The sequence below is a fragment of the Vicugna pacos genome, chromosome 6 (genome assembly GCF_048564905.1).
Source record: "Vicugna pacos chromosome 6, VicPac4, whole genome shotgun sequence".
In the NCBI taxonomy this organism is placed as follows: Eukaryota; Metazoa; Chordata; class Mammalia; order Artiodactyla; family Camelidae; genus Vicugna; species Vicugna pacos.
Window position 1 is genome coordinate 63,640,431 of NC_132992.1, and position 21,638 is coordinate 63,662,068.

The 21,638-nt window shown below is 43.3% G+C and overlaps 1 long non-coding RNA gene across 2 annotated transcripts; it reads left to right on the forward strand.

Annotated features, from left to right (window-relative positions):
* Positions 1-7,989: 7,989 nt before the first annotated feature.
* Positions 7,990-18,120, forward strand: LOC116280982 (uncharacterized). Of its 2 annotated transcripts, XR_012073974.1 has the most exons (4): positions 7,990-8,277; positions 9,484-10,942; positions 11,215-11,267; positions 17,842-18,120. It is a non-coding gene; the product is annotated as an uncharacterized lncRNA (long non-coding RNA). The 2 variants fall into 2 exon arrangements; XR_012073973.1 differs by lacking the exon at positions 17,842-18,120 and having other exon boundaries at positions 11,215-11,929.
* The last annotated feature ends 3,518 nt before the right edge of the window (positions 18,121-21,638 follow it).

Here is a 21,638-nt window from a genome sequence, read left to right on the forward strand (position 1 = left end):
ATAAACGAAAGAGAAGGTACTCTTTCCTGGAGCCCTGTTTGGTAGGGCTCTGGTCACATCCACGGAAATCACAGGAGTGTGTGAGAGGTAGACACTCATCCCCGTTTATCTCTAGGATCCAAATTGGGGAAAGCATAGAACACTCTACAGGTAATATGGAAACTTCAAGAAATTTCACTGCTCTGCATGCTGTTACGAAGGTTTCCGTGACAGGAACAGCAGGGAGAATGTTAAGGAGAGAGAACAAGGAAAGCAGGCAGAAGGACACTGGTGTCGTGCAGAGCCAGGCCGAGCGGGGGCTGCAGGGGTCTCTCTTACTCTCCCTCCAGGCAGCCATGCTGTTCTCTCGCTGATGTTTTCCTTAGTAAGAAGAAACGAATCCTGGGGTTACAAGGAGGGCAGCGGTGGCACCACTGACCAGGCGGGTCCCCACCCAGCAAGCTCAGGATCCTGCGGGGACAAAGCTGCATGTCTGTCTGTCCCTGAGCACCAACCAGTCTCTGGACTGGCAAAGGGCCCCAGCACCGTTAACAGGAAGTCTTTCTTTTCAGGGCTGGGTGGGGGAGAGGCAGCTGAACGAGGAGTGTTCAGTGCTTTGCTGTGGTGCAAGGTCAAGGCTTTTTTTTTTTTCAAAGTGAATGACAGATTGTTCTTTGTCTGGCTGTAGCTAAGTGACACCCAAGGTCCCAGGAGGAATGGTTGGTGCCCATCACGAGACGCCACACCCTCATCACATGCTTGTGTCAGGCTCTAAAATGAGCCTGATGAGCCAGCCTGCCGCCCGCCCCCAACCGCTGGCCAGCAACTCCACTTTCGCCCCCTTCTCTTCTCTGGTGTCCGGTTTCACAGATGCCAGATAAAAACCTCATTGATTCAGCATTTGAAATCATTGGAGCTGAACTGACTAAAGTTTTCCTTTGCAATACCTCAGCAAAGGGTTTGATAAATAAACAAAGATAAAAAGTTGTTAGAGGAAGAGGGGGTTTAACCTAATTAAAATAATTCACGTGTTAAAAGGCTTTAAGTAGGGTTGATGTGCTGGACCTTGGTGCATAGGCTTTGCATTCTGATCCATCTCTAATTGACTGGCACAATGCTGAGAAAGATTACACATTAAAAAAAAAAAGGAAGGAAGGAAAAGAAAGATTATAGCTGAGTTTATTTAAAACAGCACTATGATTGATTAGCAATGTCTCAAAGGAAGATACAGGAGTGGTAGTAAATAGGCCAGGTACTTGTTTCCTTAGCAGTGCTCAAATCTCTTTTAGAAATAGCTGTACAGAGAACAAACAAATAAAATGAAAGCAAGCAACATTAATTAAGCATTTATTGTGTTCTAGGCCTATGCTAGAGACTGTAATTAATTTTTTTCATTTGATTCCCATTGTACCCATTGTAATGATCGTCCCAATTTTACAAACGGGGAAACTGAATCTTATAAAGATTAAGTTGACCAAGGCCAAGATGGCCAGTGGTAGCAGAGTCAGGTTTCAAATAAAGGTTTGGTTGATTCCAAGTCCACTGTTCTTTCAATTAAAATAAAAAGGACCTCTAGCTGACAATACATTAAAGGAATCAGTAAGTTAAAAGGCTTCAGTTTATATAGGAACACTTTTAATTAAAATAATTTAAGAGGAGGTAAAATTGGATAATTTAAAAATACTGAATTAATTCAAAAGAAGACAGAAAAGGAGAAAAAAGGAAAAAAGACAAGATGTGACAATGGAAAACTACTAGCAGATGTAGATTTAAGTCTAATATCTCAATAATTGTCTTAAAATAGATAAATAACAGGTTTCTCTTGTATAGCACAGGGGTTGTAGTAACCTATAATGGAAAAGAATATGAAAATAGAATATATATGTATATGTGTGACTGAAACATTATGCTGTACACTAGAAATTGACAACATATTGTGGACTGACTATACGTCAATAAAAATATTACATCAAATATAAATAGTCTAATCTTCCCCTACTAAAAGGCAGAGATTATCAGATTGAATTAAATAGCTAGAACCAAGTATATGCTGCCTATTAGAAATATACTACCTTAAATAAAAAGACACAAATAGTTGAAAAGTAAAAGGATAGAGAATGGTAAATCAAAAGAATGCCAGGGTAGACTTCAAAAACAAGAAATAGTACCAGAGATAAGGAGGTGTATTACATAAAGATAAAAAATAATTTTGTCAAGAAAAGAAGACATAATTCTAAATGTATATGTAACCAATTACAAAACTTCAAATATGTGAAATAAAAACTGATAGAAAGAAGAAATAGAGCCATCTATAATTATAGTTGGAGATTTCAACACTCTTCTCTCAATAGCAAGACGGAACAAGCAGACAAAGCCGACAGAACAGTAGTAAGACTACAGAAAACCAAAACAAAACTATTAACCAACTTTACCTAATTCACCTTTATAGGATATCCCACCCAATAGTAGGTACTCATTCTTTTCAAGTGTAAATGAAATATGCTTCCCCTATAATCTGGACCATAAAACAAACCTTAGCAAATTAAAAAGAATTGAATTCAAAATATGTTTTCTAACCACAGGGAAATTAAACTAGAAATCAATAAAAGAAAGATTGCTGGAAATATTCCTTGGGTCAAAGAAGAGGTTGCAAGGGAAATTAGAAAATATTTTGAATTGAATGAAATGGTCAAAAATGCTGACATTTTACAAAATCCACCTGGTCTGAATTAGTGTGGTTTGCCTGCAGGTTTTAAGGCAATGTGCCACTGGGACAATTTTATTAAAATACAGGAGCAAGGACACTGTGCTCCCATCAGGCTTTAAAATGAAGAGCAGATGGGTAATGTCTGTACAGTACCCTCCCCTCCTGCTCCCACTCCTCCTGCAGCCCTGGCTCCTCCCTGGTTTCAGATCGCAAGGGAACACATACACAGTGGAATTTCACTCCACACACCATACTGGTGTTGAGTATTTCCAGGAGAGCATCTTGCCCATGATACGATCGCTGTGCAGTGAACCAAGAGGCAGGAGGCTCTCACCTCAATGAGCTGGAGTCAGCTCTCTTACTGGCTCTGGGCTTAAACACCTTCAAATAATAGCACCAAGCATGTCTTACCCTGTGACAAACCTCTGAAGAGAACCAGAGGCCTGTGTGAAATTCATTCCATCATCATGGGTAAGACAAACAGAACGGGGTTTACACAACAGGAAAAACCAACCTAAGCGTGGGGGTGTAGAGAGTGCCTGTTATTAATAGTATTCATAATATTTATGTACTCCTTACTCTGTCCAGGCACTGTCTCTTTAAACCTTACAGTAACACTATGAGGCAGATCCAGTCCGCAGAAGAGAGACTGAGGTACAGCAAGTTAGATAAATGGCTTAGGAGTCCACAACCAGCAAGTGACGAAGCTTGGATTCCATTCATTCAGGCAGTTTTCTAGGGCAGCTGAGTGGTTCAAGAGGCTTCATATTGAAATGCATGGTCTCAGTTAGTCCCCCAAGGACCCCTGAGGGAGGCCTTATAATCACATGGGGAAATGGACGCTGGAGGCAAGCCAGTGCCTGCACAGAGGACCTGACAGAGACCTAGAGAGGACTTACGTGAGGCTGTTAGGCTGTTATGGCAGATCTCAAGTTAGGACTCAGCCCTTCTAATTCCCAGGCCAGTGCCCTTTGCTTCACACAATGCTGCCTCTCTCATCTGGGAGCCCTGGGAGAATCACTCATATTTCTTACATCCTGGTGTATATACTTTCCAAAGTGCTGGTGTGACCAGCTGTACATGCAGGTGTGGATATAATGAACGGAGCAGAGGTAACATTACTGGGCACAGTTCAGAGAGGTGCCAGGTATGGAGGAGTGGGAAGGGAGGGGAATTACTGGGCCATGTGGATTCATATAATATAGATCTGGTCAGACAGGCTCAAGTCACATGTATGAGGTGTATGACTTCAAGCAAGTTACTTAACTTCTCTGAGCCTCTATTTCCTTGTCTAAAAAATTGGGGTAATAGTGCCAACAGCCTCATGGAATCACTGTGAATATTAAAGAGGCCAGTGTGCATAAAGCACTAATTCAGTGCCTGACACATAGGAAGTACAAATCAATGTTGACACATTTTCTAAGTGTTGCTTCTAAGAAGTGATTGCTTGCATTGTATTATAACTGTAACTATAACTATAACCTCTGGATAAAAAAAACACCAAATTTTTCTCTTCCCTTCTTATTCTTTTGCAAGTGGTGTTTTCTACCCGTGTGTCTTCCCCAGGTGCTCACCAGACTGAAGGCTTAGAGACACTTGCCTGTCAGGGCCCGTCCCCACGGTCCAGCTCATAGCCTTTCTTGTTCTTAGTACGCACCCAGCCTTTAAGAAGTCCCTCCCTGGATCCAGAGAGAGTATGTCAAATAGCGCATTCTTTACAAAGTTCAGAAATGGGAGAATTTCACCAGAAGGGCTCTAGAACATGTATATATATATATATTTGGCAGAGGGGACAAGAGTGCCTGTAAGGAGCAGCTTGCTCTCTTGCTTCCTAGTTTTGTACATGCAGCTTCTTCTAGGGCTCTATCTGAGGTTTTTAGAGATAACATTTCTAGAGTCTGCCCTGAGAGCTACAGGAGATGACCCTTAAGGTAGAGGATTATCCTTAAGGTTCAGACCTCTTCCACTGGAAGCATCCAGAGCTGCTCACTGGACAGATGGAATGCTAGAATCCTTTTTCCTTGCACCCAAATGCTAGAAATGGGCTTTTGGCAGTACGTATCAAGAGCCCCCCAAAAGTTCATTCTCCATTATGAATCTTTAAAATTTTATAATGAAACAGTGCTTAAAATAAAGCAGTGAACAACAACAACAAAAGGGACTCTTAAAAAGTGTAGAGATGACTAGCTGGTTAGCTAGTTGGTTGGAAGACTATACCCCAAATTGTTGAGGATGGTTTTCTCATAGTGGCAAAATTATAAATGATGTTTTTTCTTTTTGCTTATCTGTATTTTTCTAATCTTTCTTCCATAAGAATTACTTGAGTACTTTATCCTAAGGAAATAACCACCTACTCCGACCAAAGTGTTTTAACAGCATTATTTATGGAGAAAACAACAAGCTAAATGTTCACCAACAGGGAATTACTTACCTGAAGTGTGGTTTTCCCATGTACTGATATACATTGAATTCACACAAAATGATGTGTCCAAAGAATATCTAATATCCTGGGGAACACTCATAATATAATGTTAGATAAAAACCACTATATATAATAACACATTCAATAGAATGGCTAGAATTTAAAATACCGACCATACCAAGCATTGCTGAGGAGGTGGAGGAACTGAAACACTTGTACACAACTGGTGGGACCGTAAAATGGTACAAACATTTCGAAAACACTTTGACTTTTGAAAAATGTACAAATTTAATATAAAAATTTAAACATAACCTACCTTATGATCCAGCAATTCCCTTAGATGTCTACTTAAGAGAAATGAAGGCATATGTGTACACAAAGACCTGCTTTATTTATCATAGCCCAAAACTGGAAACTATTCAGGTGTCTGTCAACACATTCACAGATAAACTGTGGTGTATCCATATAATGAAATACCACTCAGTAATCAAGAGGAATGAATTAGTTTACCTGCAGAAATCTGGGTAAACCTCCAAAACACTACGCTGAGTGGAAGAAGCCAGACCACAAATGGATACATGCTGTATGTTTCCATTTACAGGATGCACTAGAAAACCAAATCTAACCTATCCTAACAGATAGTTGATCAGTGGTTGCCTTGAGCTAGGAATTGAAGGAATTGACCAAGAAAGAGACAGAGAATTTTGGGGGGTAATGGGAATATGTTATATCTTGCTTGTGGTAGTGGCTTTTGAAGTGTATGAAGAAATATTTGTTGCCAATATTTACAATGTGACGAAATGAAAAACACTATATATATATACATACACACACACATACATATATACACACAGATATATATACACATACACACAGAGAGATATATGTCTCATTTTTGTCTAGTAATGTCAGAAATACCTGTATATATATCTGTATACATATATATCTCTGTGTGTCTATATATATGTGTGTGTGTGTGTACATATATATATGCCATAGGATTTCAATTTTAAAAATAAAAAGGGAGGCAGAGAGAGAATGCTGGAAGCACGTTTACTGAAGGGTAGCAGTGGCTAACTCTAGTTTGTGCAGTTACAAGAGATTAAAAAATTATTTTAATAATTTTCTGTTTTTTTCTAGAATTGCTCCCATGACCAAATACTAATAAAAATATTAGCAAATGCAATCTTAAAATAATTATTTAAATTATTATTTAAGTTAATTTTTAAAAAATTTTCGCATCTTTAAAAAAATTCAAACTGTTATAGCTCAATAAAGATGGAAAAAAATGTAAGGCCTTTTTGGCGGCACACATCCATAGAGGGGTAGAAAAAGAGGCAGCAGCAGGTTGTTCTCCAGCTCAGTGGCTGTATCTCTTCGCCAAGGCAGTGAACCAAGTGTGCCAGCCTTAGCGTGTGCGAGCGTAACTCCCATAATGCCGAGAAACGCATCAGAGTAGTGGGTTCCTCCTAAAAATGTACATGAGGTAAGCAGATTTTGCACACAGCTCCTACTGAGATCACTGAGCACTGTGGGCGAGGCCTCATCCTAGATCCTTCAAGGAGGTGGAGTTAACAGGACTGTGGGTTGGTCTTCAGGAGACTCTGACCTTCAGGGGCTCTGTGGGCGGTCCTCACGCCAGGAGCTGTGTCTCCTAGTCCCAGGCATCAGGGGACAGACACCCTGGAGCATTGCTCCACGGGAAGCACAGCCTTGAGAAGGACTCCTCTTGGGAGGCTCCGTTCCCAGTGCTGGCATCCCCAGTGACCATCTTTTTCCTTTAGCTCCAAAATGGTGGGGACCCCAACTTCTTTTTCTTGGGTTCCTCTTACTCACACAGCTTATACGTGAAGGTATATAATGGCTATTTTTACCAAATTTGGTCATTTTTATTTAGTTGACTTGGTGGGGCAAAGGGAAAGGAGCCATCTCCCTTAACAGAGGGTGCCGATGCTAGGGTCACAGGAGAGAGCAGGGACCATGACTCTTTGCCTCTTGCGGGACTCAGAAGCCCCGGGATGCTCCCCTGCAGTCCTACGGAAAGATAACAAAGTCGGCCAAACCATTCACTGGCCCAGATCAGAGAAGGTGCTTCCTCTCTCTCTTCCTGCCTTTGGTGCCTCTTCACCCAGGAGATCCATTTCCCCCTGATTGGTTTTGCCACAGGACCATGTTCCGTGGCTTGGCTTCTGTTCATAAAGATCTAGCCATTCTGGCTGAAACGTGGCCCATCTTGTTCAAACGATCTCACAGTGGCTCACCTTGTGTTTCTGGACAGAGCTCTTTGGCCTTACTCTAACTTCCCCACACTGAGAAGGTTGCTGAGAAAACTTGGCACCACTGTGCCTTGTAGACCTGCCACCCACCACAGGAAATGGATGTGGCACTGAGAAACCAGGCTGGCCCTGCCCACAGCACATAATTACCAGGTTTAATATTTGGATGGTCCAAGCCAGTGCCAGGTCTCGTGTACTTGTAGGAGCCAGGACATAATCCCCCGTCCTTGCTTCCAAAACAAACCGAGGGTGCCTTTATTCTCTGTGTTGATTTCCTTTGATGAGGTTTCCAGGGCCCGATGGATGACTCTTTTCCCTCACCTTGGTCTCTAATTACTGCCCACACTTGCTTCCATCTGTTGTGGTTTCTGAGCTAGGAATGGAAGTGTACTTGGATGTTTTATTATCGCCTTGGAACATGAGCCTAGAAAAGCAAAACGTTCCCTGTAATTTCCACTCCTTTGAATTCGTATTCAGCCTTGGTTTTTGCTGAAGCAGCATATGATGCAAAGAACAGACAAGGTCTGGGCTCCTCCCCAAAGTGCCAGTGACCTCCCTGTCTTACCAGGAGTGAAATCAAATGACAAGGCAAGTTTCCACCTTTAATCAGCCATCGATCAGCAAGGAAGTACACACCTACCATTCACCATCAAGACACCAAGGGGTGAGAAAGGCTCCCAGAGGTCAAGGCATTTCCTCTGCCCCCAAGGAGTTGGCCACGCAAACTATGAATTCAAACATCTTCTCCGCACAGACCCATGTGGCCCATAACAAATAGGGCCGATTCTCAGCCCAGAAGATACACAGGAACAGGGAATGTGTCGCCTGTACAGTGAGAGCTCGACAAACTCAGAGCAGCTGGAGGTCGCTGTGGACTGGAGGGCTCTGAGAAGGTAACCTAGAAGAGGGGCTATTTGAACTGAATCTTAAAAACCAAGGAAGAGTTATTTAGGAGGAAAGAGAGGGAAGAAATTCAGGGTGCTCCACGCTGTGTAAAAGGAAGGATGAACCTAGCACTCTGGGGGACCCATGCTGTGGCCCCTCCTCTACTTAGAACCTCTTCCAGACTCTTTCCTTCCGTTGCTTTAACTGAGTGGGAGAAGACCTACCCCTAAATCAAGATATGGCCCAGACCCCTGAAGGTGAAGCGGCCTCTCAATCCCAGTCCCCGACGCCAGCCCCAAGGAAGCCAAAGCAGGCATACTCAGTCACTGAAGTAAAAATAGCTGGTTACAGCAGCTGAGGCAGTGTGGGGGGAGACTGAGGGAGGGAGACAGCACTGGGAGCCTGAAGCCAGCTGGGGCGGAAGGCGGGAGAGTTGGGGAGACCCCAGCCAGGGCTGCTGAAGAAGGCTGAAGGTCGGTGCCAGTGCTGAGGCCCTGGCGTGTGGTGGGAGGAGGCCAGGTGGCTGGACAGCTCTGTTTGTCCTGTAGGTGTGGGCAGGGAGGCAGCTGGAAGGAAGGAGTCAAGGGCTGATTTGCCCCAGCCTCTGGGTTCTGTGTGGAGCCTCCATAGTCCAGTAGAAAGATTTCTGTTTGAAGTGACAGACTACGCCTTCCCTCCCTCCCACGGCTGCAAAGGATTTTATAGTCAAATATCTGCTCACAGAGAGAAAATACCAGGCAGGACGTGTGTGGTGAGTTCTGTGACCTTGGGCCCCTGCTCAGTCTCAGAGCCTCTGCAGCATTTCCCTGCACTTGACCTGACATGTCCCATCACTGCCAACCCAGAGCCAGCTCCCCTCAGGCCCCCACTGCCCCGCCCTGCACTCCCCGCTGGTACTTTCTCTCCTTGATCCTGTGCTGACAACAGCCAGGCGAGACAGGAGAGTCCCAGGCCTGCCCAGGCTCTTCCCCTGGGTCAGGCCCAGGGAGGAGGAGGAAGGAGAGGGGGAGGGGGAGGGGTAGAGGGGGAGGGGAAGGGGAGAGGGGGAGGGGGAGGCAGAAGCAGCAGCCCAGCACATGGGGACAGTGAACCCAGAGGAGGATGCCAGGAGGGCTCCTGTGCCTGAAACAGGGGCCCTAGGGCTGTCAATCTACCTGGAAGCTGGGAGTATTTTGGTCTGAGCGTGATCACCATGTATTTGTAATCCATTACAGGACTGTAAATCCAAGAGGGCACGTCTGTGGGCTTGACCGTTATCTTCCCATCAAGAGGCATCAGGATTTCACTGCCCGGGGAGGTCCCCGCCAAGGTTTCGGGTTCGTCAGTGGAAAGAGAATACGAACTCCATGAATACAAGAGTTTTTGCTGGTTTGTTTACTACGGTATCCTCGGTGCTTGTCACATAGGAGGCACTAAATATTTGTTTACTGAATAAATGATGAGTGAAGAGTGAATTGGGCATCTAAAAATCACCTGATCAAGGCTGGAAGCCTTTTTAAAAGGTTGTAATTGGGGAGAGCTGGGGTAGAAATTTTGCAAAGCCTGAATTCGAGATCCATCCATTCATTTCTTGAGCACTGCTGTATGGCAGGCACGACAGATGTTTGAGATGCAGAAATGAACCAGATATGACCCCTGTCTTTAAGAGGGTCACAGGAGACTAAACAAAATAAAGGCCAAAAATGCCACTGGAGTTTAATTACACAACAAGCCAATGAGGTCAGTGCTATTATTTGCCCTGTTTTATAATTGAGAAGATAAGAGCACAGAGAGGTTAAGTAATTTGCCTGAGATCACACAGCTAGGAAATGGTGAAGGTAGGCTTCAAATCCAAGCATTCTGGTCCAGAGTTGGAACTCTTAGCTACCACTCTACATTAGAAAGATAAGAAGGGGAGAGAATCTTAACTGTTTATAAAGGTGTAAAACGCCCTGAAGTTTGCTTTGTCAGGAGTATTAGAGATCTACAGACAGCAAAACCTCTTCCGTTCTAGGGTCCTGGAGACTGAAAATCTGAAAACTGTCTGGACACTCTTTCCAGAAACATACACGGTTGCAAATGTAATTCTAGGGGTTTGTGGGTCCCCTACAGCCTATCCATGGACCCATTAGGTCTGTGAACTTGAGGCTAATGGGTCGAAGGTTTCCAATTTGGCCGGAGATGGGTATAGGGGTGGGAGGTGGGTTTGCTAAATGGGGCCAAGGTTCTGGTTCTGAGGTCAGAACCAGTCTCAGCTAAGCTGCCTGCCACTCTGCTCAGTGCTTCGGAGATGAGAGCTCCCACTTCAAACTCTGAGTCATCCAGTGCAATTTCTTTACATATTTTCACAAGAAAAGAGGCTTTATTTGGAATGATTTGCCAACATATTATAAATCAAGAGACATACAAAACAGACTTAAAGGAGCCACAGAAACTCACAGAGTTTCAGAAACTGTAAAAATAAACCACTTCCAAAGGACATATAAAGTCAACTCTAGACAGAAGAACAAATGAAATCAATTCACTTTTCAAGAGGTTACAAATCTAGCTAATAGAAGGCACAGCTCTCTTCTTCTTCAAAAACGGAATCAAGCTAACACTTGAACAGGATTTCAAAGTAAAAACCTTTGGAAAAATCCAGCAATGAAAAGTAACAGCTGCGTCTCTCCCCATCTTGAGTCCCAGACCCTTGAGGTAACTCCTTCTACCTGTTCTGTTTTTACTGCTTCTGGGGGCAAACTCCTGATCTCTAAATAACATACTTGACGTCTGCTGTCCTGGTGTCATAGCAAGGATTCAGGTTATGTCACCACCTCTATGACATCCCTCCCATTTCTTTATAGTTAACTTACTATTTCCCCCTCTATTGCACTGACTGACATTGTAACTTTGAAAATATATGTGCTTAAATCTTTATCTCTTGCTCATTCAACTTCTGACATCTCCCTTGATTTGCTGCTTTACAGATGAGAAAATGGATGCTTGGGAGGATGGTCGTTTGCCCAAAGCCACACGGTTGGTAAGTGGAGGAGCTGGGTATAAGCCCAGGTCGGCCCCCAAGCCTGGCTATGGTGCTGTGGTCCCGAAAAACACTTTTGCCTGGCACCTGTCACTGAAGTGGGGTCACCTGCTATTTTTACACCTCTTACTATGCAGAGAGGGTCGAATCCCCAAGGACTCGCTGGCTCGTTAGAATGCCATATTAGCGGGTGGAGGAGGGGTGTTTACAGAGAAGACAGCAGAGTCCCGTGATTGAGTCCTGGTTCTCGGGTGCCCTCTGAGTTCCCTGGTTCTCTTGCTGCAAGGAAGCAGGATCAGAAGAGTTAGCTCCAGGGTAGTTTACAGGAATAGGGATGGTTTGGTAGAAGCCAGCTCCTAGGTGCCCCATTCAGCACCGTTATTCAACAGTGGCAAAAGAGAACAACGGAATTGAGGTCAGTGGCTACTTGTCTAGCGACCGGCCCCAAATCTGGAAGCACATGGGTGGTCTCAGTAGGTGCCACCCTCATTGGGTGTCTCTCTCCTCCGTGGCACTGCGGAAGATTGGATTTGTTCTCATCACTCCTGCATGGTTTCGGAACCAAGGCCGACCTGAGCACACCTGATAACAGTTGTTGCTTCAGCTTTTTCAGTTGATCTCCTACTTTATCAGAACAAATAGCCCAACACCCATGTCCACATCTACACAATGGTGTGTGTGCTGGAGAACCCCTAACAGCTGGCCCTCCTGCGGGTGGGGAGGGGGCGGATACACAGCCAGTTTCTGTGGTGTAAATACCAGTTCCATAGTTGATTTCAATGGGACGTCATCGGATATGGAATTGGGAAGAGTTCATGCACAGTAGCAATTCATTATAAAATATTTCCACCATACAAATGTAAAGACATAAGGAACCTCAGAAGCATAGATAATAGTAAAATAATTAGGAAGTGAGGATTTTTGAGAATGTATTACTTTAAAAAGTACATAATCAATTTGATCATAAGTTTTTATAATTTGATTTTTAGTAATGGCTCTGTTTAACGACTGGCTCACAAAATTCCTGAAAACTGACCAGCTAGCTGTCATGACCTGGTACAAACCAGCTCCAGCATGACACTGCTTCTTACTCAGCTTAGGACCCTGCTACCTGGACCAACGCAAGAAGTGAGGAGGCTGGGGTCTCTTGTAAGACTATAATACCACAGGTGATCAGCCTGGAAGCCGTAAACTATCTGGGAGGCGGGCGCTGGCCACACTGAGAGGGAGGCCAGGGTAGGCTGCAGCGTCAGAAATTTGAAACTAGCTGGGCTGAGGTCTTATTCAGTACACTTAGATGTGCAAAATGTCCCGGCTTCATTGTCCAGACTATTCTTATCTTCCGCTAAGGCCTCTGTTTCCTCTTCTGGGGGCAGAGGACTTCCCCTGGTAACTTCCCCTGAGAGGTACCTCAAGAAAACTCACATTCTTTTAGTTTAGAACCGTCTCTTCCAGGTTGTCCCAGCCCCTCCTGAATAAAGATTTAGTCGTCTGGATTTCTCCCCATCCACCTTGCATCTTTAGCAAAGATGGTATATTAGTTTGCTGGGGCTACTGTAACAAGAGACCACAGACTGAGTGGCTTAAACAACAGAAATGTATTGTCTCAGTGTTCTGGAGGCTGGAAGTCTGAGGTCACGTGCCAGCAGGGTTGGTTCCTTCCAAGGGCTGGGAGGGATTGATCTGTTCCAGGTGTCTCTCCTTGGCTTGTAGACCAGACTGCCTTCTTCCTGTGTCTCTTCCCACGGTGTTTTCCTTGAGAGCATCTGTCTCCAAATTTCCGCCTTCTATAAGGATACGAGTCAGAGGGACTAGGGGCTCACCCTACCCCAGTATGACCTCATCTTAACTAACCGTGTCTGCTACCACCCGATTTCCAAATAAGGTCACATTCGGAGGTACGAGGGGTTAGGACCTCAATGTATGAATGGGGGTGGGGGGGGTCACAATTCAGCCCATCACTAACAGTGTTTGGCTGTAGAAGCATCTGAGTGGAAGGGGAGACGACCATGTCCTCGTAGGAGCAGAGAGTCTAGGAATGGGTCTCCGAGTCCCCCTTGGTCTTCACTGCAGAGTGGCTGGTTTGGTGTGGTGTCTGAGCATCCAGTACCTCCCAAGCACTCATTCGGGTGAAGCTGATCTCACCTGGTTCTTTTGGCTCCTGTGTCCATAGTTTCTCTGGTTCTTAAATTTTGTGGCTTCTCGTTGTCCCTCAACTTTCTGTAATCTGATGGTTCTGAGTACTTCCAGCACCCTCTCGGGGGACTGAGACCCTTGGCTGCAGCTGCACTCCCACTGGAGGGTCAGGGCTCTGAGACCACCTTGCAGCCTGCCTACCTCGCCACCATCTTCAACCTAGGAGGCCTGTGTTGGATGTGAACATTCCCTCAGGTGCCTGAGGAAAGAGGGACAGCCCCAGTGCTCTGGGAGCCGCCTAGACTAACCCACCAGTGGGGAGTGGGACGTGCCCCTCCCACACACGCAATCTGCCTCTCTTCCCCCTCTTCCCACAGCTTTCCCACATGGGAGGTACTATCTACTGTCCCCTAGACGAGAAGGTACTTAAGTTTTCTTTTCCTACAGTTTGTAGTAAATGTCAACGTGGAGTGCTCTGAGCAATACTTTTGTTAGTTAAAGGGAGCTTTTGGAATTTAGGGGAAAAAATGTTCTACTAAAACAAGTCTGGCTTTCAAAATCAGTGGTCACAAGTTTTTGATCATGCATCCCCACCCTCCAGTAAAATAGTTTGAATATATACATATATTATATTTGATATATCTGTGCATCGTATATGTATGTCTTAGAATTATATATGCTTATTATTTTATTAATATACTGCATGCTTTATAAAACATCCATCCAAAAATAGACACTTTAAAAGATAAGATAATGGAGGGACCTAGGGATTATCATACTAAGTGAAGTAAGTCAAAGACAAATATATATATCACTTGTATGTGGAATCTAAAAAATAGTACAAATGAACTTATTTACAAAGCAGAAGCAGACTCAGAGAAAACAAACTATGGTTACCAAAGGGAAGAAGGAGAAGGGATAAATTAGGAGTATGGGATTAACAGATACACATCACTATATATAAAATTGATAAACAAGGACTAGTTACTGTACAGCACAGGGAACTATATTCAGTATCTTGTAACAAACTATAATGGAAAAGAATTGGAAGAAAAAGAATATAGATACATATGTATAACTGAATCACTCTGTTGTACATCTGCCACTAACACAATATTGTAAATCAACTATCTACTTCAATTTTTAAAAAGATAAGATAAACATGAAAATGGAGGTGAGTGCTAATATTTTCTGTCTGCACCATGGCCACACCTCACTTTGGAGGCAACTATCACTACTGCTGTCTGTCAAGGGATCAAAAAAATAACAAACAAACAAGAATTTGGCAGCCGAAGCTGAGCAGTGACCTGGTTGTCCTCACTGGCATCTCTCGGTCCCTGAAGCATGGAAACCTGTTGATTAAATGGATGGAGAACCACAGAACATCATGATTTAAGCGGAAAGAAAAACATAGCAGTTTAATGTGTATTCAGAAGTGTCATTCCCATGACAAGGGAACCATGCCACGGGCCGGCCCTGATCACCCAGGCCTGAGAGCAAAATAAGCTGCCTCTTTGTCGCCCACGACAACATTCGCTTTGTCATCACGGGAAGATGCACGGGGGTGTGTTGTTGTCTGCTTCCCTCCCCGGAGCCACTGGACAGCCAGGGTGCCTGTCAACCAGAGAAGCGTGTGGGCAGCCGAACCTGTAGATGTACGTCAGGGGCAGGAGCTGCCAGGAGTGCTGAGTTCCACACGCTGGGAACGAAAAAGGGCGTGGAATCCGAATCCGAACTTCACATCATGTAAAAGTCACTAACTCAGTGGCAGTGTTAGAGGAAGAGGCTGTCTACAAGGTAGATAATATACTGTTTAATTTTCAAAACATTATTCATTTTGTTTAAAGTAGAAAGTACGTACTTCAAAATATACGTAATATATTTTGAATCTTTAGGAAGGGTTAAAAATATTTTTAAAAGTCAAGATGTAAATGATTCAAGTTTAGAGCTCTATTTGACTTTTTAAAATGACATTCTTACCAATTGATTTCCCTTGCTGTAAGTTGGATGACACTGCGATTCCAGTAAGGGTCCCTGTTGACATAGTACAAGTCATATAGCTTTAAAAAATACAGCACTGATATCTAATTTTGAGAATTAACAAATTTAAACATTCTCTAGCGTGCAAAATCAAAGGGGAAGCCACCATATTTGGGAATTATATCTATTGCTCTTAGGGCCACTTTTGTATAAATATTTAAGTAAACACATTCATTTGCCTGGGGAGAAAAAAAAAGACTCGTGTCCCAGAGGCTGACCAAATCCCCCTTTGAATAGTGTACTGCACTGCATGAACGTCTCCAAGTCAGAACACTCGTCCTGACTGTAGGACTGGAACATACAATCCTTCCAAGTACAGCGTTTCCCACAGGGAAGCATTTCACAACCCAGGAAGTCAGGGGATTGGACTATAAGAATGAGCTCCTTGAATATCAATAAAAACCTGAGACAAGTATTATGGGGACTCTTGGAGATTTCCAGTCTCTGGTCACTTCCCCAAGGTTTGTGATGCTGGTTTACTCTGGCGTAACTGTAGTGGGATCAAGTGGAAAGGGCAGGAAGGTCTTGAACCTGAGCTTGAATTCTGCTTTAAATCCTGGCTGGTGCTTATAAGTTTGGTGACCTTGGACAGGTTAACTTTGTGGAGCCTCAGTTTCCTATCCATAAAATGGCCCAATACTAAACAAAATGATGTATACAAAGTGTCTATTACATCACATGGCACTCGGTAGGCATTGAATAATCTTGATAAAAGTTAGCTGATGATAGACTTATTAAAAGTTTTTCCCAGGGGGAGGGTATAGCTCAAGTGCTAGAGCACATGCCTAGCAAGCCCAAGGTCCTGGGTTCAATCCCTAGTACCTCCTCTAAAACTAAATAAGCCTAATAACCTCCCCCCTCAAAACAACACAAAAAAGCCTTTCCCCCAAATTTCCTAGCGTCTCCTGCCTGGCTGATGCCTGTCCTTCTAACCAAAACTCAGAGGCTGGCTGGCCGGCTTGCTTGCTTGCTTTCTCTCCCTTCCTTCCTTCCTTCCTTTCTTTTTCTTTCTTACTTTCTTTCTTACTTTCTTTCCAACTTCAACTTTTAATAATGGAAACAATTTACCATTCCAGAAACGGTTTTAGGGAAGAAAAATCTTTCCCATAAAAATAAACTTAAACTCATCACAATTACAAATTGTGTAATTTTTTTACTTCTGCAATTTAAAATGCTCCTCTGAGGGGAGGAGGGTATGGCTCAGTGGTAGAGTGTGTGCTTAGCATGCACGAGCTCCTGGGTTCAATCTCCAGTACCTCCATGAAATAAATAAAAACCTAATTACCAGCACCGCACCCCCACCACAAATAAAATGTTCCTCTGCAATACTACCCTTCTGTTTAGCCTCTTCCCTGCACCACCACATATTGAGGAAAATACAGTATTACAGCAAGGCTTAGGTAGTTTAATTTAACATAAGAATTCATACAATGATTTATTTTTTAAACTTTGGCCTCTGAGTCATTATTAAAGTGGACTGTTATTTAAAAATGAAATTTCTCAGACTGTTTAGCTTTCTATTTAACTTTATACGTAATCAGCTTTTGCATAAAAATGTTTTACATTGTCATTAGGAAAATTACCAAAGAGTTTCTTACCATAGTTGTCTACACACTTATCAGTTCCCAGTTCCCATGAAGCAGCCCCTCTTCACTTCCATAGCATTTATACGCCAGTTTGTTGCCATCCCTGCTACATTTACGTTTTTAATAGGGTGCTCTAGAAAATCTGACCATTCTCAAAATCGAAAGAAATATATCTCCAGTACTGAGATGTCAGGCTGTGTGACAGATGGAGGCTGTGAGTGGGAGATGAGATACTTCCTGCTGTTGCTTGTGGTTGAACTTGCAGTAGCTGCCTGTTGGCTATGCAGGCACAGACCAGGCAAAGTCTCCATCAGTCCTGACGGGTCTTCCTTACAGTCGGTAGCCGCAGCCATTGGTTACTCCTTTGGGTCCCAGGATTTTTCTGAGACAGCTTGGCCTCCCTCACAATCTCCTCCAGGAAATGTGCTTGGGTCTCCCAGGAGAATTACAGCTCAGAAGGACAGAGCTGAATGGCAGGAGCTGGCTTTCAAGGAAGTGGGGCAGCAACATGGCAGCAGGTGGTGGTGTGGTGGGACAGGTGGATGAAGGTGAGGGTTGAAAATAATCTTCCTGGGGGTGTTTCTGGAAGGATAGACCCATTGGGAACATCACAGTGAGGGGTTCAGGCAGCCAAGGGCATCCGGGGACAGAAGAGAATCACCAGGTTTTACTTCTTCACGGAAGTACCTTGATTATTTTTACTAAAATGTTTCGAAAATAAAATGTAGAAAAAGGCAAAAAAAAAAAAAAAAGTCTAATCCAGGCCGGTGGTACAATCGGTCCTCACAAATTTGTTTTCATGTCTCTTCCAGGGCTCTCAGTGCAGACCGAGGTCGGCTCCGCCGGTGTGGGAAACACTGCCACCTGCTGGACGTTTTGAGAATGTCAGCGGGCCTTGACCTTCAAACCCAGTCTCAAATTTCACTGGTGCACCTCAGCCGCCAGAGTAGGGGCGCACAGGACCCACGACCTGCGGCTGCCTTTTCCAGTGGCCCCCAAGGAGGCATTATGCAACTGGCCAGAATATAGAGATAATTAGTTAGATCTTGATTTTAACATTTATGAGGGCTGTATCAAATTAAAATTCGAATACTTGCCTCCTGAAATGATCTCATTTGCTCTGTAATTGTTTCACCTCCATAGACATGAAAACAACCAAGTATCACTGGAGTAGATGAACAAACCTGTTCTTTCTCCTAGTATCACCCTTACCAGCTGTAGCACATGGCGGGAGCCTCAGCTCAGTATCAACCCCATAGAGTTGTTAAAAAGATGAAAAAATCCTGGCATATATGTAGTAAATGCTCAATGAATGGTGACTCTATTCTGAATTTGGTTCCCAAATTCTATGAAACCTAGAAAAATGGTAATATATTAACCCATAGCAACCCAGTATTTTGTCAGAGAATGTGTTTTAGATCCGCACCTTTGTTCCCTTGGATTGGGTCCAGCCCCAAGTGAGACACACATCATGGGAATATTCTGTCCCAGCCTGACCCTCTCTATTATTCCAAGGTTACCCTGCTCCACTACCCTGGTTTTCCTGAAAAACCAAAACAAAACAAACCCTCCCCGACACACATGAACACCAAGAATTCTGTCCAGAATGTTCCCAGAAGAACTATAGTTGATCCAGTGGAGGAGGAGGAAGACTACAAGGGTTTTTTAGGGGGCTGGGGAGGAGGGGTCCTTGGAGGCTACTTTGTCTTTGACATGTCCACCCCCTATTTCTGATCTTAGAACTTTAATTTAAGCCACTGATTAAAGCTCAGATATGATTTGGCAGCATATAGGGAGAAAACACCTTAGAAATATATTGAAGCAAAATAAATCTAAACAAAGAGTAGGAAGGCCATCTAAGGGAAAAGCCCTCTGTGCTGGTGATGGGAGTGGGGACTGGAACAGGGGGTGTGAGAGCTGAGAAGAGCTTCTTAGCTGAGCATCTTCTATGACAGTGGGAGAGAGGAGGGGAGAGAGAGGGAAGGCGAGAGAAAGTGAGAATAAAGTTCTGCAGGGCTGGAGAATGACCTCCTGAGCCCATTCTTCCTTCCGCAAACATTCCCTACCCTCCCTCTCTGTGTTGGATGTGGGATGGGGGCCTGAGGCACAGCTGGATGTGGCTCCTCTGGAAGGGACACTCAGGGCGCATAACTGCTCCTTGAGGGTCCAAAGCTTTGCAGGATTGTACCTGAGCCTCAGACCCCAATAGACTTCATCAGAAACCCTCCCTGCCTCTGTGAGAAAGGGCGAGGCTCCATTCACATTCAGGTTTCTCCTTTGTTCACAGCAGCACAATCTGCACAAAACACGTGGCAGAACCGTGCCCGTGTTCCCAGCTGCTGTTTAGGGGGAAACATTGTGTTTTGGAGCATCCCAGCTTTGGAATCGATTGACCTGAACATTGTCAGATGTGTTCTCAGAATAGATGAAATTGTGTTCTGCGTAAATATTAAACTACAAAAGCCGTTAACCATATCTTGTATGCACTGTTGACAGACTAAAGACCACCCTCAAATCCAACCAATCAGGACTCAGCAGTGCCCAACACAGGCCATCAGAGTTCAGTGACTGAGCCGTGAGCTTGGCAGCTGTGCATAACCAAATTAGGTTAATTCAGAAACTAAATCATTTGTATCTGGTAACAACAATTAAACATAACTTGAGATCACAACATTATGGGAGCAAAACCTTTGAATTAGGTCATTCAAAAGATAGAGTAACTTGTTTCTGTGTGATTTCCACCTTTAGTAGGGAGCGGTGGGGTGGGGAGTATGGTCTGCAGGTTCATTAGGAGGTGTGGCGTGTGCTTTATTTCTGTGCCAATCTGGAACCATAGAAACCTATGCATAATTTGAATGGTATTTATGTCTGCTGTGGAGCAGGACCCCACCAAGTGATTTCAAAGCAGTATTTCATACGTGGTTGATGATTATCTTGGGGCCATACAATTATCCAAAGTAACAGAATATAACTAGTAAGGCAGTCTTTTGCCAACTAAGGCATTCTGAAGAACTCCAAAAGTTATAAATTAGCTAAATGCTGTCTTTAGACTTGGAGAGCTTTAGAGTTCCTTGCAACATAGTGACAGGGTAAACCCGTGGACATCAAAATCTTGTAAAGAGTATGGAAGAATCTGCTGTGTTCCCAAAAATTCCTTTCCTTTTCTTCCTGGGCATTCAGATAGACTCAATTTCGTGGCCTCCCTTACATTTAGGTGTGGCCATGTCACTGAGTTCTGGCCAATGAACTGTGATTGCGACAGACCAAAATAGTTAAGAAATTGGTCAGTGTCACTGGGAACAAGGTCAGCATACAAAAATCAATAGTATTTCTTGATACTGGCAATAAACAATTTGAAAGTAAAATTTCAATAAATAGTTCCATTATCAATCATACCAAAAAGCATCAGCTAGGAATAAGTATAACCGAAGATGTGCAAGACCTCTGTACAGAAAACTACAAAACATTACCAGGAAAAATTGAAGAAAGAAGAAAGAGGAGTTATATACCATGTTCATGGACTTAAAGAATATTATAAAGCTGTTAACTCTTTCCGATTTTATCTGTAGATTCAATTCATTCCCAAGCAAAATCCCCTCAGATGTATATGTGTGTTTTTGTGTGTGTGAAAACTGACAAACAAATTCTGAAATGCAAAGTACCAGGAATGACAAAGACAATCTTGAGTAAGAACAAAGTTAGAGGATGTAAATCACTGATTTTTAAGCTGCCATAATTAAAACTGTGTGGTATTGGCAAAAGTATAGACAAAGAGACTAAAATAATAAGAGTCCCCAGATCGATCCACACACATGTAATCACCTGATTTGCAACAAAGGTGCACTGCAATATAGCAGGAGAAGGTTGGTCTTTTCAGTAAATGATGCTGACCCATTGGATATTGACATGGGGAAAACCTTGACTTCTGCATCATACCAAACACAAAAATAAATAACAGCTAATTTACAGGCCTGAATGTGAAAGGTAAAAAATAAAGTTTCCAAAAGATAACTAAGGAAACAGAAAAGAATATGTTTGTGACCCTGGGAGAGGCAAAGATTTCTTTAACAGGATATAAAAAGTCCTACCCATTATAGAAAAGATTGGTGCTCCATAATTCATTAAAATTTAAAACATTTGTTCATTAAAATATAAAAACCATGAAAGGAGTAAAAGGCAAGCCACAGAGTGTGAGAATATAATTGTAATCCCATATAACTGGCAAGTAATTCACGTCCAGAATAAGAAAAAGACAAAATACCTAAAAGAAAAGTAGACCAAAGACTTGAACAGAAAATTCCCAAAAAAGAACACCAAAGTGGCCAATGAGCCTTTAAAAAAGATGTTCAATATCATTAGTCAATATGAAAATGCAAATTAAAACCACAGTGAGATACCACTGCATTCACACCAGAATGGCTAAATAAGAAAGACAGACAATACCAAGAGTTAGCAGGGATATGAAGCAACAGTTGAACTCTCATGCAATGCTGGTGGGCATATAAATTTGTATAACCACTTTAGAAAACTGTTTGGCAACCTCTACTAAAGTTTTATATGACCCAGCAATTCTACCACTAGGTATATACCCAACAGAAATGGACAGATA